The sequence below is a fragment of the Coffea arabica genome, chromosome 11c, assembly GCF_036785885.1.
Source record: "Coffea arabica cultivar ET-39 chromosome 11c, Coffea Arabica ET-39 HiFi, whole genome shotgun sequence".
Lineage (NCBI taxonomy): Eukaryota > Viridiplantae > Streptophyta > Magnoliopsida > Gentianales > Rubiaceae > Coffea > Coffea arabica.
In genome coordinates, this window is record NC_092330.1 from 24,119,269 (window position 1) to 24,135,156 (window position 15,888).

Genomic DNA, 15,888 nt, shown 5'->3' on the forward strand with positions numbered 1-15,888 from the left:
ACAAGAAAAAAATGTAAAAGTAAATAAATAAAAGGATGAGGAGAAATTCTTGAATTGACGCTTAAAATGAATTCGGGTCCAGAAAAGCCACACTGCTTCACAGGACGGGGCAGTTTAAAAGAATAAAGCGAAAGAAACATGTCGGGTGCGATCATACCAGCACTAATGCACCGGATCCCATCAGAACTCCGAAGTTAAGCGTGCTTGGGCGAGAGTAGTACTAGGATGGGTGACCCCCTGGGAAGTCCTCGTGTTGCACCCCTCCCTTTTTTGTTTCGAAATTCAAATTTCCCCTTCGTTCTTTATGCTGTAGTCATTTAGCTCCGTCGGAACGATTGCTTTATATTTTGCTTCTCATCGAAGCATGAAGGCGGATCTGAAGGCGCGAGACAAGTCAGGAACGGTACGGCTGGATCGAAGCCCGGATCGTCGGTCAAAGTTTTCGGCGCAAATGTATAAGCGCAAGCGTGAAGGATCAATTTCAGGATAATTGAGAGTTGCGCGACGAGGGAAAAAAAATGGTGCAAATCAACAAGAAAAAAATGTAAAAGTAAATAAATAAGAGGATGAGAGGAAATTCATGAATTGACGCTTAGAATGAATTCGGGTCCAGAAAAGCCAAACTGCTTCACAGGACGTGACAGTTTAAAAGAATAAAGCGAAAGGAACATGGCGGGTGCGATCATACCAGCACTAATGCACCGGATCCCATCAGAACTTCGAAGTTAAGCGTGCTTGGGCGACAGTAGTACTAGGATGGGTGACCCTAGGCCGGTCAACGGGTCGGGTCTACACCCGGATCCGGATCGGATCCCTGAAATTTTTGCGGGTATGGGTAGGGATTTAATTCCGTTATCCGGATCCGGATCCGTTTTTTCAAACAAAAAAACGGGTCGGATACGGAATATAGTATTCCGACCCGTATTAGACCCGGATCCGGATATAAATGATTTAATAATTTATAAAAAATATATATTATCAATATAATTTGATTAGGATGATGTATTTGAGTAAAATCAATTTGATTTATTTTCTTATTTGGTTTTTTCTTTGCATTAGCTAGAAATTTGTTTACAAATATATCTTTTTCTCTTTTTTGTTAGAAATTATAAATTTTGGGAAATTTGTTCGGGTAGACCCGACCCGGATCCGAGACTCGGCGGGTCTGGATCCGAAACACCGAATAAAAGACCCGTCGGGTAAACGGGTCGGATCCGGGTCCGGGTCCGGAATAATGAATTCCGGCCCGGACCCGGCCCGTTGACACCCCTAGGTGACCCCCTGGGAAATCCTCGTGTTGCACCCCTCCCTTTTTTGTTTCGAAATCCAAATTTCCCCTTCGTTCTTTATGCTGTAGTAATTTAGCTCCGTCGGAACGATTGCTTTATATTTTGCTTCTCATCGAAGCATGAAGGCGGATCTGAAAGCGCGAGACAAGTCAGGAACGGTACGGCTGGATCGAAGCCCGGATCGTCGGTCAAAGTTGTCGGCGCAAATGTATAAGCGCAAGCGTGAAGGATCAATTTCAGGATAATTGAGAGTTGTGCGACGAGGGAAAAAAAAGGTGCAAAGCAACAAGAAAAAAATATAAAAGTAAATAAATAAAAGGATGTGAGGAAATTCATGAATTGACGCTTAGAATGAATTCGGGTCCAGAAAAGCCAAACTGCTTCACAGGACGTGGCAGTTTAAAAGAATAAAGCGAAAGGAACATGGCGGGTGCGATCATACCAGCACTAATGCACCGGATCCCATCAGAACTTCGAAGTTAAGCGTGCTTGGGCGACAGTAGTACTAGGATGGGTGACCCTAGGCCGGTCAACGGGTCGGGTCTACACCCGGATCCGGATCGGATCCCTGGAATTTTTGCGGGTATGGGTAGGGATTTAATTCCGTTATCCGGATCCGATCCGTTTTTTCAAACAAAAAAACGGGTCGGATACGGAATATAGTATTCCGACCCGTATTAGACCCGGATCCGGATATAAATGATTTAATAATTTATAAAAAATATATATTATCAATATAATTTGATTAGGATGATGTATTTGAGTAAAATCAATTTGATTTATTTTCTTATTTGGTTTTTTCTTTGCATTAGCTAGAAATTTGTTTACAAATATATCTTTTTCTCTTTTTTGTTAGAAATTATAAATTTTGGCAAATTTGTTCGGGTAGACCACAACCCGGATCCGAGACTCGCCGGGTCCGGATCCGAAACACCGAATAAAAGACCCGTCGGATCCGGGTCCGGGTCCGGAATAATGAATTCCGGCCCAGACCCGGCCCGTTGACACCCCTAGGTGACCCCCTGGGAAATCCTCGTGTTGCACCCCTCCCTTTTTTGTTTCGAAATCAAAATTTTCCCTTCGTTCTTTATGCTGTAGTAATTTAGCTCCGTCGGAACGATTGCTTTATATTTTGCTTCTCATCGAAGCATGAAGGCGGATCTGAAGGCGCGAGACAAGTCAGGAACGGTACGGCTGGATCGAAGCCCGGATCGTCGGTCAAAGTTGTCGGCGCAAATGTATAAGCGCAAGCGTGAAGGATCAATTTCAGGATAATTGAGAGTTGTGCGACGAGGGAAAAAAAAGGTGCAAAGCAACAAGAAAAAAATATAAAAGTAAATAAATAAAAGGATGTGAGGAAATTCATGAATTGACGCTTAGAATGAATTCGGGTCCAGAAAAGCCAAACTGCTTCACAGGACGTGGCAGTTTAAAAGAATAAAGCGAAAGGAACATGGCGGGTGCGATCATACCAGCACTAATGCACCGGATCCCATCAGAACTCCGAAGTTAAGCGTGCTTGGGCGACAGTAGTACTAGGATGGGTGACCCTAGGCCTGTCAACGGGTCGGGTCTACACCCGGATCCGGATCGGATCCCTGGAATTTTTGCGGGTAAGGGTAGGGATTTCATTCCGTTATCCGGATCCGGATCCGTTTTTTCAAACAAAAAAACGGGTCGGATACGGAATATAGTATTCCGACCCGTATTAGACCCGGATCCGGATATAAATGATTTAATAATTTATAAAAAATATATATTATCAATATAATTTGATTAGGATGATGTATTTGAGTAAAATCAATTTGATTTATTTTCTTATTTGGTTTTTTCTTTGCATTAGCTAGAAATTTGTTTACAAATATATCTTTTTCTCTTTTTTGTTAGAAATTATAAATTTTGGCAAATTTGTTCGGGTAGACCCGACCCGGAACCGAGACTCGTCGGGTCCGGATCCGGAACACCGAATAAAAGACCCGTCGGGTAAACGGGTCGGATCCGGGTCCGGGTCCGGAATAATGAATTCCGGCCCGGACCTGGCCCGTTGACACCCCTAGGTGACCCCCTGGGAAATCCTCGTGTTGCACCCCTCCCTTTTTTGTTTCGAAATCCAAATTTCCCCTTCGTTCTTTATGCTGTAGTAATTTAGCTCCGTCGGAACGATTGCTTTATATTTTGCTTCTCATCGAAGCATGAAGGCGGATCTGAAGGCGCGAGACAAGTCAGGAACGGTACGGCTGGATCGAAGCCCGGATCGTCGGTCAAAGTTGTCGGCGCAAATGTATAAGCGCAAGCGTGAAGGATCAATTTCAGGATAATTGAGAGTTGTGCGACGAGGGAAAAAAAAGGTGCAAAGCAACAAGAAAAAAATATAAAAGTAAATAAATAAAAGGATGTGAGGAAATTCATGAATTGACGCTTAGAATGAATTCGGGTCCAGAAAAGCCAAACTGCTTCACAGGACGTGGCAGTTTAAAAGAATAAAGCGAAAGGAACATGGCGGGTGCGATCATACCAGCACTAATGCACCGGATCCCATCAGAACTTCGAAGTTAAGCGTGCTTGGGCGACAGTAGTACTAGGATGGGTGACCCTAGGCCGGTCAACGGGTCGGGTCTACACCCGGATCCGGATCGGATCCCTGGAATTTTTGCGGGTATGGGTAGGGATTTAATTCCGTTATCCGGATCCGATCCGTTTTTTCAAACAAAAAAACGGGTCGGATACGGAATATAGTATTCCGACCCGTATTAGACCCGGATCCGGATATAAATGATTTAATAATTTATAAAAAATATATATTATCAATATAATTTGATTAGGATGATGTATTTGAGTAAAATCAATTTGATTTATTTTCTTATTTGGTTTTTTCTTTGCATTAGCTAGAAATTTGTTTACAAATATATCTTTTTCTCTTTTTTGTTAGAAATTATAAATTTTGGCAAATTTGTTCGGGTAGACCCGACCCGGATCCGAGACTCGCCGGGTCCGGATCCGGAACACCGAATAAAAGACCCGTCGGGTAAACGGGTCGGATCCGGGTCCGGGTCCGGAATAATGAATTCCGGCCCGGACCCGGCCCGTTGACACCCCTAGGTGACCCCCTGGGAAATCCTCGTGTTGCACCCCTCCCTTTTTTGTTTCGAAATCCAAATTTCCCCTTCGTTCTTTATGCTGTAGTAATTTAGCTCCGTCGGAACGATTGCTTTATATTTTGCTTCTCATCGAAGCATGAAGGCGGATCTGAAGGCGCGAGACAAGTCAGGAACGGTACCGCTGGATCGAAGCCCGGATCGTCGGTCAAAGTTGTCGGCGCAAATGTATAAGCGCAAGCGTGAAGGATCAATTTCAGGATAATTGAGAGTTGCGCGACGAGGGAAAAAAAAATGGTGCAAATCAACAAGAAAAAAATGTAAAAGTAAATAAATAAAAGGATGAGGAGAAATTCTTGAATTGACGCTTAAAATGAATTCGGGTCCAGAAAAGCCACACTGCTTCACAGGACGGGGCAGTTTAAAAGAATAAAGCGAAAGAAACATGTCGGGTGCGATCATACCAGCACTAATGCACCGGATCCCATCAGAACTCCGAAGTTAAGCGTGCTTGGGCGAGAGTAGTACTAGGATGGGTGACCCCCTGGGAAGTCCTCGTGTTGCACCCCTCCCTTTTTTGTTTCGAAATTCAAATTTCCCCTTCGTTCTTTATGCTGTAGTCATTTAGCTCCGTCGGAACGATTGCTTTATATTTTGCTTCTCATCGAAGCATGAAGGCGGATCTGAAGGCGCGAGACAAGTCAGGAACGGTACGGCTGGATCGAAGCCCGGATCGTCGGTCAAAGTTTTCGGCGCAAATGTATAAGCGCAAGCGTGAAGGATCAATTTCAGGATAATTGAGAGTTGCGCGACGAGGGAAAAAAAATGGTGCAAATCAACAAGAAAAAAATGTAAAAGTAAATAAATAAGAGGATGAGAGGAAATTCATGAATTGACGCTTAGAATGAATTCGGGTCCAGAAAAGCCAAACTGCTTCACAGGACGTGACAGTTTAAAAGAATAAAGCGAAAGGAACATGGCGGGTGCGATCATACCAGCACTAATGCACCGGATCCCATCAGAACTTCGAAGTTAAGCGTGCTTGGGCGACAGTAGTACTAGGATGGGTGACCCTAGGCCGGTCAACGGGTCGGGTCTACACCCGGATCCGGATCGGATCCCTGAAATTTTTGCGGGTATGGGTAGGGATTTAATTCCGTTATCCGGATCCGGATCCGTTTTTTCAAACAAAAAAACGGGTCGGATACGGAATATAGTATTCCGACCCGTATTAGACCCGGATCCGGATATAAATGATTTAATAATTTATAAAAAATATATATTATCAATATAATTTGATTAGGATGATGTATTTGAGTAAAATCAATTTGATTTATTTTCTTATTTGGTTTTTTCTTTGCATTAGCTAGAAATTTGTTTACAAATATATCTTTTTCTCTTTTTTGTTAGAAATTATAAATTTTGGGAAATTTGTTCGGGTAGACCCGACCCGGATCCGAGACTCGGCGGGTCTGGATCCGAAACACCGAATAAAAGACCCGTCGGGTAAACGGGTCGGATCCGGGTCCGGGTCCGGAATAATGAATTCCGGCCCGGACCCGGCCCGTTGACACCCCTAGGTGACCCCCTGGGAAATCCTCGTGTTGCACCCCTCCCTTTTTTGTTTCGAAATCCAAATTTCCCCTTCGTTCTTTATGCTGTAGTAATTTAGCTCCGTCGGAACGATTGCTTTATATTTTGCTTCTCATCGAAGCATGAAGGCGGATCTGAAAGCGCGAGACAAGTCAGGAACGGTACGGCTGGATCGAAGCCCGGATCGTCGGTCAAAGTTGTCGGCGCAAATGTATAAGCGCAAGCGTGAAGGATCAATTTCAGGATAATTGAGAGTTGTGCGACGAGGGAAAAAAAAGGTGCAAAGCAACAAGAAAAAAATATAAAAGTAAATAAATAAAAGGATGTGAGGAAATTCATGAATTGACGCTTAGAATGAATTCGGGTCCAGAAAAGCCAAACTGCTTCACAGGACGTGGCAGTTTAAAAGAATAAAGCGAAAGGAACATGGCGGGTGCGATCATACCAGCACTAATGCACCGGATCCCATCAGAACTTCGAAGTTAAGCGTGCTTGGGCGACAGTAGTACTAGGATGGGTGACCCTAGGCCGGTCAACGGGTCGGGTCTACACCCGGATCCGGATCGGATCCCTGGAATTTTTGCGGGTATGGGTAGGGATTTAATTCCGTTATCCGGATCCGATCCGTTTTTTCAAACAAAAAAACGGGTCGGATACGGAATATAGTATTCCGACCCGTATTAGACCCGGATCCGGATATAAATGATTTAATAATTTATAAAAAATATATATTATCAATATAATTTGATTAGGATGATGTATTTGAGTAAAATCAATTTGATTTATTTTCTTATTTGGTTTTTTCTTTGCATTAGCTAGAAATTTGTTTACAAATATATCTTTTTCTCTTTTTTGTTAGAAATTATAAATTTTGGCAAATTTGTTCGGGTAGACCCGACCCGGATCCGAGACTCGCCGGGTCCGGATCCGAAACACCGAATAAAAGACCCGTCGGATCCGGGTCCGGGTCCGGAATAATGAATTCCGGCCCAGACCCGGCCCGTTGACACCCCTAGGTGACCCCCTGGGAAATCCTCGTGTTGCACCCCTCCCTTTTTTGTTTCGAAATCAAAATTTTCCCTTCGTTCTTTATGCTGTAGTAATTTAGCTCCGTCGGAACGATTGCTTTATATTTTGCTTCTCATCGAAGCATGAAGGCGGATCTGAAGGCGCGAGACAAGTCAGGAACGGTACGGCTGGATCGAAGCCCGAATCGTCGGTCAAAGTTGTCGGCGCAAATGTATAAGCGCAAGCGTGAAGGATCAATTTCAGGATAATTGAGAGTTGTGCGACGAGGGAAAAAAAAGGTGCAAAGCAACAAGAAAAAAATATAAAAGTAAATAAATAAAAGGATGTGAGGAAATTCATGAATTGACGCTTAGAATGAATTCGGGTCCAGAAAAGCCAAACTGCTTCACAGGACGTGGCAGTTTAAAAGAATAAAGCGAAAGGAACATGGCGGGTGCGATCATACCAGCACTAATGCACCGGATCCCATCAGAACTCCGAAGTTAAGCGTGCTTGGGCGACAGTAGTACTAGGATGGGTGACCCTAGGCCTGTCAACGGGTCGGGTCTACACCCGGATCCGGATCGGATCCCTAAAATTTTTGCGGGTAAGGGTAGGGATTTCATTCCGTTATCCGGATCCGGATCCGTTTTTTCAAACAAAAAAACGGGTCGGATACGGAATATAGTATTCCGACCCGTATTAGACCCGGATCCGGATATAAATGATTTAATAATTTATAAAAAATATATATTATCAATATAATTTGATTAGGATGATGTATTTGAGTAAAATCAATTTGATTTATTTTCTTATTTGGTTTTTTCTTTGCATTAGCTAGAAATTTGTTTACAAATATATCTTTTTCTCTTTTTTGTTAGAAATTATAAATTTTGGGAAATTTGTTCGGGTAGACCCGACCCGGATCCGAGACTCGGCGGGTCTGGATCCGAAACACCGAATAAAAGACCCGTCGGGTAAACGGGTCGGATCCGGGTCCGGGTCCGGAATAATGAATTCCGGCCCGGACCCGGCCCGTTGACACCCCTAGGTGACCCCCTGGGAAATCCTCGTGTTGCACCCCTCCCTTTTTTGTTTCGAAATCCAAATTTCCCCTTCGTTCTTTATGCTGTAGTAATTTAGCTCCGTCGGAACGATTGATTTATATTTTGCTTCTCATCGAAGCATGAAGGCGGATCTGAAAGCGCGAGACAAGTCAGGAACGGTACGGCTGGATCGAAGCCCGGATCGTCGGTCAAAGTTGTCGGCGCAAATGTATAAGCGCAAGCGTGAAGGATCAATTTCAGGATAATTGAGAGTTGTGCGACGAGGGAAAAAAAAGGTGCAAAGCAACAAGAAAAAAATATAAAAGTAAATAAATAAAAGGATGTGAGGAAATTCATGAATTGACGCTTAGAATGAATTCGGGTCCAGAAAAGCCAAACTGCTTCACAGGACGTGGCAGTTTAAAAGAATAAAGCGAAAGGAACATGGCGGGTGCGATCATACCAGCACTAATGCACCGGATCCCATCAGAACTTCGAAGTTAAGCGTGCTTGGGCGACAGTAGTACTAGGATGGGTGACCCTAGGCCGGTCAACGGGTCGGGTCTACACCCGGATCCGGATCGGATCCCTGGAATTTTTGCGGGTATGGGTAGGGATTTAATTCCGTTATCCGGATCCGATCCGTTTTTTCAAACAAAAAAACGGGTCGGATACGGAATATAGTATTCCGACCCGTATTAGACCCGGATCCGGATATAAATGATTTAATAATTTATAAAAAATATATATTATCAATATAATTTGATTAGGATGATGTATTTGAGTAAAATCAATTTGATTTATTTTCTTATTTGGTTTTTTCTTTGCATTAGCTAGAAATTTGATTACAAATATATCTTTTTCTCTTTTTTGTTAGAAATTGTAAATTTTGGGAAATTTGTTCGGGTAGACCCGACCCGGATCCGAGACTCGCCGGGTCCGGATCCGAAACACCGAATAAAAGACCCGTCGGGTAAACGGGTCGGATCCGGGTCCGGGTCCGGAATAATGAATTCCGGCCCGGACCCGGCCCGTTGACACCCCTAGGTGACCCCCTGGGAAATCCTCGTGTTGCACCCCTCCCTTTTTTGTTTCGAAATCCAAATTTCCCCTTCGTTCTTTATGCTGTAGTAATTTAGCTCCGTCGGAACGATTGCTTTATATTTTGCTTCTCATCGAAGCATGAAGGCGGATCTGAAGGCGCGAGACAAGTCAGGAACGGTACCGCTGGATCGAAGCCCGGATCGTCGGTCAAAGTTGTCGGCGCAAATGTATAAGCGCAAGCGTGAAGGATCAATTTCAGGATAATTGAGAGTTGCGCGACGAGGGAAAAAAAAATGGTGCAAATCAACAAGAAAAAAATGTAAAAGTAAATAAATAAAAGGATGAGGAGAAATTCTTGAATTGACGCTTAAAATGAATTCGGGTCCAGAAAAGCCACACTGCTTCACAGGACGGGGCAGTTTAAAAGAATAAAGCGAAAGAAACATGTCGGGTGCGATCATACCAGCACTAATGCACCGGATCCCATCAGAACTCCGAAGTTAAGCGTGCTTGGGCGAGAGTAGTACTAGGATGGGTGACCCCCTGGGAAGTCCTCGTGTTGCACCCCTCCCTTTTTTGTTTCGAAATTCAAATTTCCCCTTCGTTCTTTATGCTGTAGTCATTTAGCTCCGTCGGAACGATTGCTTTATATTTTGCTTCTCATCGAAGCATGAAGGCGGATCTGAAGGCGCGAGACAAGTCAGGAACGGTACGGCTGGATCGAAGCCCGGATCGTCGGTCAAAGTTTTCGGCGCAAATGTATAAGCGCAAGCGTGAAGGATCAATTTCAGGATAATTGAGAGTTGCGCGACGAGGGAAAAAAAATGGTGCAAATCAACAAGAAAAAAATGTAAAAGTAAATAAATAAGAGGATGAGAGGAAATTCATGAATTGACGCTTAGAATGAATTCGGGTCCAGAAAAGCCAAACTGCTTCACAGGACGTGACAGTTTAAAAGAATAAAGCGAAAGGAACATGGCGGGTGCGATCATACCAGCACTAATGCACCGGATCCCATCAGAACTTCGAAGTTAAGCGTGCTTGGGCGACAGTAGTACTAGGATGGGTGACCCTAGGCCGGTCAACGGGTCGGGTCTACACCCGGATCCGGATCGGATCCCTGAAATTTTTGCGGGTATGGGTAGGGATTTAATTCCGTTATCCGGATCCGGATCCGTTTTTTCAAACAAAAAAACGGGTCGGATACGGAATATAGTATTCCGACCCGTATTAGACCCGGATCCGGATATAAATGATTTAATAATTTATAAAAAATATATATTATCAATATAATTTGATTAGGATGATGTATTTGAGTAAAATCAATTTGATTTATTTTCTTATTTGGTTTTTTCTTTGCATTAGCTAGAAATTTGTTTACAAATATATCTTTTTCTCTTTTTTGTTAGAAATTATAAATTTTGGGAAATTTGTTCGGGTAGACCCGACCCGGATCCGAGACTCGGCGGGTCTGGATCCGAAACACCGAATAAAAGACCCGTCGGGTAAACGGGTCGGATCCGGGTCCGGGTCCGGAATAATGAATTCCGGCCCGGACCCGGCCCGTTGACACCCCTAGGTGACCCCCTGGGAAATCCTCGTGTTGCACCCCTCCCTTTTTTGTTTCGAAATCCAAATTTCCCCTTCGTTCTTTATGCTGTAGTAATTTAGCTCCGTCGGAACGATTGCTTTATATTTTGCTTCTCATCGAAGCATGAAGGCGGATCTGAAAGCGCGAGACAAGTCAGGAACGGTACGGCTGGATCGAAGCCCGGATCGTCGGTCAAAGTTGTCGGCGCAAATGTATAAGCGCAAGCGTGAAGGATCAATTTCAGGATAATTGAGAGTTGTGCGACGAGGGAAAAAAAAGGTGCAAAGCAACAAGAAAAAAATATAAAAGTAAATAAATAAAAGGATGTGAGGAAATTCATGAATTGACGCTTAGAATGAATTCGGGTCCAGAAAAGCCAAACTGCTTCACAGGACGTGGCAGTTTAAAAGAATAAAGCGAAAGGAACATGGCGGGTGCGATCATACCAGCACTAATGCACCGGATCCCATCAGAACTTCGAAGTTAAGCGTGCTTGGGCGACAGTAGTACTAGGATGGGTGACCCTAGGCCGGTCAACGGGTCGGGTCTACACCCGGATCCGGATCGGATCCCTGGAATTTTTGCGGGTATGGGTAGGGATTTAATTCCGTTATCCGGATCCGATCCGTTTTTTCAAACAAAAAAACGGGTCGGATACGGAATATAGTATTCCGACCCGTATTAGACCCGGATCCGGATATAAATGATTTAATAATTTATAAAAAATATATATTATCAATATAATTTGATTAGGATGATGTATTTGAGTAAAATCAATTTGATTTATTTTCTTATTTGGTTTTTTCTTTGCATTAGCTAGAAATTTGTTTACAAATATATCTTTTTCTCTTTTTTGTTAGAAATTATAAATTTTGGCAAATTTGTTCGGGTAGACCCGACCCGGATCCGAGACTCGCCGGGTCCGGATCCGAAACACCGAATAAAAGACCCGTCGGATCCGGGTCCGGGTCCGGAATAATGAATTCCGGCCCAGACCCGGCCCGTTGACACCCCTAGGTGACCCCCTGGGAAATCCTCGTGTTGCACCCCTCCCTTTTTTGTTTCGAAATCAAAATTTTCCCTTCGTTCTTTATGCTGTAGTAATTTAGCTCCGTCGGAACGATTGCTTTATATTTTGCTTCTCATCGAAGCATGAAGGCGGATCTGAAGGCGCGAGACAAGTCAGGAACGGTACGGCTGGATCGAAGCCCGGATCGTCGGTCAAAGTTGTCGGCGCAAATGTATAAGCGCAAGCGTGAAGGATCAATTTCAGGATAATTGAGAGTTGTGCGACGAGGGAAAAAAAAGGTGCAAAGCAACAAGAAAAAAATATAAAAGTAAATAAATAAAAGGATGTGAGGAAATTCATGAATTGACGCTTAGAATGAATTCGGGTCCAGAAAAGCCAAACTGCTTCACAGGACGTGGCAGTTTAAAAGAATAAAGCGAAAGGAACATGGCGGGTGCGATCATACCAGCACTAATGCACCGGATCCCATCAGAACTCCGAAGTTAAGCGTGCTTGGGCGACAGTAGTACTAGGATGGGTGACCCTAGGCCTGTCAACGGGTCGGGTCTACACCCGGATCCGGATCGGATCCCTAAAATTTTTGCGGGTAAGGGTAGGGATTTCATTCCGTTATCCGGATCCGGATCCGTTTTTTCAAACAAAAAAACGGGTCGGATACGGAATATAGTATTCCGACCCGTATTAGACCCGGATCCGGATATAAATGATTTAATAATTTATAAAAAATATATATTATCAATATAATTTGATTAGGATGATGTATTTGAGTAAAATCAATTTGATTTATTTTCTTATTTGGTTTTTTCTTTGCATTAGCTAGAAATTTGTTTACAAATATATCTTTTTCTCTTTTTTGTTAGAAATTATAAATTTTGGCAAATTTGTTCGGGTAGACCCGACCCGGAACCGAGACTCGTCGGGTCCGGATCCGGAACACCGAATAAAAGACCCGTCGGGTAAACGGGTCGGATCCGGGTCCGGGTCCGGAATAATGAATTCCGGCCCGGACCCGGCCCGTTGACACCCCTAGGTGACCCCCTGGGAAATCCTCGTGTTGCACCCCTCCCTTTTTTGTTTCGAAATCCAAATTTCCCCTTCGTTCTTTATGCTGTAGTAATTTAGCTCCGTCGGAACGATTGCTTTATATTTTGCTTCTCATCGAAGCATGAAGGCGGATCTGAAGGCGCGAGACAAGTCAGGAACGGTACGGCTGGATCGAAGCCCGGATCGTCGGTCAAAGTTGTCGGCGCAAATGTATAAGCGCAAGCGTGAAGGATCAATTTCAGGATAATTGAGAGTTGCGCGACGAGGGAAAAAAATGGTGCAAATCAACAAGAAAAAAATGTAAAAGTAAATAAATAAAAGGATGAGGGGAAATTCTTGAATTGACGCTTAAAATGAATTCGGGTCCAGAAAAGCCACACTGCTTCACAGGACGGGGCAGTTTAAAAGAATAAAGCGAAAGGAACATGGCGGGTGCGATCATACCAGCACTAATGCACCGGATCCCATCAGAACTCCGAAGTTAAGCGTGCTTGGGCGAGAGTAGTACTAGGATGGGTGACCCCCTGGGAAGTTCTCGTGTTGCACCCCTCCCTTTTTTGTTTCGAAATCCAAATTTCCCCTTCGTTCTTTATGCTGTAGTAATTTAGCTCCGTCGGGTCGATTGCTTTATATTTTGCTTCTTATCGAAGCATGAAGGCGGATCTGAAGGCGCGAGACAAATCAGGAACGGTACGGCTGGATCGAAGCCCGGATCGTCGGTCAAAGTTGTCGGCGCAAATGTATAAGCGCAAGCGTGAAGGATCAATTTCAGGATAATTGAGAGTTGTGCGACGAGTGAAAAAAAAGGTGCAAAGCAACAAGAAAAAAATATAAAAGTAAATAAATAAAAGGATGAGAGGAAATTCATGAATTGACGCTTAGAATGAATTCGGGTCCAGAAAAGCCAAACTGCTTCACAGGACGTGGCAGTTTAAAAGAATAAAGCGAAAGGAACATGGCGGGTGCGATCATACCAGCACTAATGCACCGGATCCCATCAGAACTTCGAAGTTAAGCGTGCTTGGGCGACAGTAGTACTAGGATGGGTGACCCTAGGCCGGTCAACGGGTCGGGTCTACACCCGGATCCGGATCGGATCCCTGAAATTTTTGCTGGTATGGGTAGGGATTTAATTCCGTTATCCGGATCCGGATCCGTTTTTTCAAACAAAAAAACGGGTCGGATACGGAATATAGTATTCCGACCCGTACTAGACCCGGATCCGGATATAAATGATTTAATAATTTATAAAAAATATATATTATCAATATAATTTGATTAGGATGATGTATTTGAGTAAAATCAATTTGATTTATTTTCTTATTTGGTTTTTTCTTTGCATTAGCTAGAAATTTGTTTACAAATATATCTTTTTCTCTTTTTTGTTAGAAATTATAAATTTTGGCAAATTTGTTCGGGTAGACCCGACCCGGATCCGAGACTCGCCGGGTCCGGATCCGAAACACCGAATAAAAGACCCGTCGGATCCGGGTCCGGCTCCGGAATAATGAATTCCGGCCCAGACCCGGCCCGTTGACACCCCTAGGTGACCCCCTGGGAAATCCTCGTGTTGCACCCCTCCCTTTTTTGTTTCGAAATCAAAATTTTCCCTTCGTTCTTTATGCTGTAGTAATTTAGCTCCGTCGGAACGATTGCTTTATATTTTGCTTCTCATCGAAGCATGAAGTTAGTGCTGGTATGATCGCACCCACCATGTTCCTTTCGCTTTATTCTTTTAAACTGCCCCGTCCTGTGAAGCAGTGTGGCTTTTCTGGACCCGAATTCATTTTAAGCGTCAATTCAAGAATTTCCCCTCATCCTTTTATTTATTTACTTTTACATTTTTTTCTTGTTGATTTGCACCATTTTTTTTTCCCTCGTCGCGCAACTCTCAATTATCCTGAAATTGATCCTTCACGCTTGCGCTTATACATTTGCGCCGACAACTTTGACCGACGAACCGGGCTTCGATCCAGCCGTACCGTTCCTGACTTGTCTCGCGCCTTCAGATCCGCCTTCATGCTTCGATGAGAAGCAAAATATAAAGCAATCGTTCCGACGGAGCTAAATTACTACAGCATAAAGAACGAAGGGAAAATTTGGATTTCGAAACAAAAAAGGGAGGGGTGCAACACGAGGATTTCCCAGGGGGTCACCTAGGGGTGTCAACGGGCCGGGTCCGGGCCGGAATTCATTATTCCGGACCCGGACCCGGAGCCGACCCGTTTACCCGACGGGTCTTTTATTCGGTGTTCCGGATCCGGACCCGGCGAGTCTCGGATCCGGGTCGGGTCTACCCGAACAAATTTGCCGAAATTTATAATTTCTAACAAAAAAGAGAAAAAGATATATTTGTAAACAAATTTCTAGCTAATGCAAAGAAAAAACCAAATAAGAAAATAAATCAAATTGATTTTACTCAAATACATCATCCTAATCAAATTATATTGATAATATATATTTTTTATAAATTATTAAATCATTTATATCCGGATCCGGTTCTAATACGGGTCGGAATACTATATTCCGTATCCGACCCGTTTTTTTGTTTGAAAAAACGGATCCGGATCCGGATAACGGAATTAAATCCCTACCCATACCCGAAAAAATTTCAGCGATCCGATCCGGATCCGGGTCTAGACCCGACCCGTTGACAGGCCTAGGGTCACCCATCCTAGTACTACTGTCGCCCAAGCACGCTTAACTTCGGAGTTCTGATGGGATCCGGTGCATTAGTGCTGGTATGATCGCACCCGCCATGTTCCTTTCGCTTTATTCTTTTAAACTGCCACGTCCTGTGAAGCAGTTTGGCTTTTCTGGACCCGAATTCATTCTAAGCGTCAATTCATGAATTTCCTCTCATCCTTTTATTTATTTACTTTTATATTTTTTTCTTGTTGCTTTGCACCTTTTTTTTCCCTCGTCGCACAACTCTCAATTATCCTGAAATTGATCCTTCACGCTTGCGCTTATACATTTGCGCCGACAACTTTGACCGACGATCCGGGCTTCGATCCAGCCGTACCGTTCCTGACTTGTCTCGCGCCTTCAGATCCGCCTTCATGCTTCGATGAGAAGCAAAATATCAAGCAATCGTTCCGACGGAGCTAAATTACTACAGCATAAAGAACGAAGGGGAAATTTGGAT

General features: G+C 43.7%; 4 non-coding genes and 13 pseudogenes across 4 annotated transcripts; 16 read left to right on the forward strand and 1 right to left on the reverse strand.

The window, feature by feature from the left end:
- Window positions 1–143: 143 nt before the first annotated feature.
- LOC140017499 (5S ribosomal RNA) lies at window positions 144–262 on the forward strand. Its single transcript, XR_011823808.1, has one exon. It is a non-coding gene; the product is annotated as a 5S ribosomal RNA (ribosomal RNA).
- Window positions 263–674: 412 nt separating this feature from the next.
- Window positions 675–792, forward strand: LOC140019944 (5S ribosomal RNA; annotated as a pseudogene).
- Window positions 793–1,717: 925 nt separating this feature from the next.
- Window positions 1,718–1,835, forward strand: LOC140019945 (5S ribosomal RNA; annotated as a pseudogene).
- A 912-nt stretch (window positions 1,836–2,747) lies between these two features.
- On the forward strand, window positions 2,748–2,871 carry LOC140018518 (5S ribosomal RNA; annotated as a pseudogene).
- Window positions 2,872–3,790: 919 nt separating this feature from the next.
- Window positions 3,791–3,908, forward strand: LOC140019946 (5S ribosomal RNA; annotated as a pseudogene).
- Window positions 3,909–4,834: 926 nt separating this feature from the next.
- Window positions 4,835–4,953, forward strand: LOC140017500 (5S ribosomal RNA). The gene has a single exon (XR_011823809.1). It is a non-coding gene; the product is annotated as a 5S ribosomal RNA (ribosomal RNA).
- Window positions 4,954–5,365: 412 nt separating this feature from the next.
- LOC140019947 (5S ribosomal RNA) lies at window positions 5,366–5,483 on the forward strand (annotated as a pseudogene).
- Window positions 5,484–6,408: 925 nt separating this feature from the next.
- LOC140019948 (5S ribosomal RNA) lies at window positions 6,409–6,526 on the forward strand (annotated as a pseudogene).
- A 911-nt stretch (window positions 6,527–7,437) lies between these two features.
- On the forward strand, window positions 7,438–7,561 carry LOC140018519 (5S ribosomal RNA; annotated as a pseudogene).
- A 919-nt stretch (window positions 7,562–8,480) lies between these two features.
- Window positions 8,481–8,598, forward strand: LOC140019949 (5S ribosomal RNA; annotated as a pseudogene).
- A 926-nt stretch (window positions 8,599–9,524) lies between these two features.
- LOC140017501 (5S ribosomal RNA) lies at window positions 9,525–9,643 on the forward strand. Its single transcript, XR_011823810.1, has one exon. It is a non-coding gene; the product is annotated as a 5S ribosomal RNA (ribosomal RNA).
- Window positions 9,644–10,055: 412 nt separating this feature from the next.
- Window positions 10,056–10,173, forward strand: LOC140019950 (5S ribosomal RNA; annotated as a pseudogene).
- Window positions 10,174–11,098: 925 nt separating this feature from the next.
- Window positions 11,099–11,216, forward strand: LOC140019951 (5S ribosomal RNA; annotated as a pseudogene).
- A 911-nt stretch (window positions 11,217–12,127) lies between these two features.
- Window positions 12,128–12,251, forward strand: LOC140018521 (5S ribosomal RNA; annotated as a pseudogene).
- Window positions 12,252–13,170: 919 nt separating this feature from the next.
- Window positions 13,171–13,289, forward strand: LOC140018719 (5S ribosomal RNA). The gene has a single exon (XR_011824550.1). It is a non-coding gene; the product is annotated as a 5S ribosomal RNA (ribosomal RNA).
- Window positions 13,290–13,700: 411 nt separating this feature from the next.
- LOC140019952 (5S ribosomal RNA) lies at window positions 13,701–13,818 on the forward strand (annotated as a pseudogene).
- A 1,559-nt stretch (window positions 13,819–15,377) lies between these two features.
- On the reverse strand, window positions 15,378–15,495 carry LOC140019247 (5S ribosomal RNA; annotated as a pseudogene).
- Between the last annotated feature and the right edge of the window lie 393 nt (window positions 15,496–15,888).